Genomic DNA, 660 nt, shown 5'->3' with positions numbered 1-660 from the left:
CCCTCCCCGCTGGCCCGGGCCGCGGGCGCCGTCCTGCCCCCGGGAGCAGGCCCCTCCCTGGGCGCCGGGCCCCGCCAGGCGTGCCCAGCCCGGCGCGCCCCCTGCGTCCCGGTGGCAGGTCCGCTTGGGGAGGGAGGGGGTGACCCCGGCCCGCTTGGGGGCGCCGCGGCCGCTACCTAGCAATCGCGGCCGCCGCCTCCAGGAAGCCGCGGGGTGGTCGCGGGTGCGGGAACTCTCCGGTCTGGCCTCGCTGCCGGCCGCCTGAAGGGGGTGCGCAGCGGTGGGAGCCGCCGTCGCCGCTGTCACGGAGCCGCTGTCGCTGCCGCCGCTGCTGGCTGTGCGTGAGCGTGTGTGCGCCTGTGTCCGGGCGAGTGTGTGTCTGCGTGCGGCGCCCGGCCTTTACTATATACACCAAGGGGTGGGAGGAGGCGGGGAAGGGGAGGGCTTGGGGGAGGCGGCGGAGGAGGGGGAGCGGGAGGGGGGCGAAAGGGTACCCGAGGAGGCGGCGGCGGAGGAGGGACAGGTGATCTCGCCCACGGGGAGGGCGTGGCTGTAGGCGGCGCGGGTGGCAGGAGGAAGGGGCGCTAGGGGCGGGGGTCGGGGGAGCGCCAGGGAGGGCCCGAAGAGCTGGGATCCTACTGCCTCCCGGAGGGCTGGGGA

The 660-nt window shown here is 77.1% G+C and overlaps 1 protein-coding gene across 2 annotated transcripts in view; it reads right to left on the bottom strand.

The window, feature by feature from the left end:
• The window catches only part of RAI2 (retinoic acid induced 2), a 63,538-nt gene extending 63,122 nt beyond the window's left edge, over positions 1-416 (bottom strand). For both annotated transcript variants that reach the window (XM_012651685.1, XM_012651687.1), the window contains exon 1: positions 177-416. The gene's annotated coding sequence lies outside the window, so the exon portion shown is untranslated. The remainder of the gene's footprint in view (positions 1-176) is intronic.
• Between the last annotated feature and the right edge of the window lie 244 nt (positions 417-660).

Source organism: Propithecus coquereli, unplaced genomic scaffold (genome assembly GCF_000956105.1).
Source record: "Propithecus coquereli isolate 6110/MARCELLA unplaced genomic scaffold, Pcoq_1.0 Scaffold362, whole genome shotgun sequence".
Taxonomy (NCBI): Eukaryota; Metazoa; Chordata; class Mammalia; order Primates; family Indriidae; genus Propithecus; species Propithecus coquereli.
The sequence above is the reverse complement of the archived record's forward strand: the minus strand, read 5'-3'. Positions and strand labels throughout refer to the sequence as shown.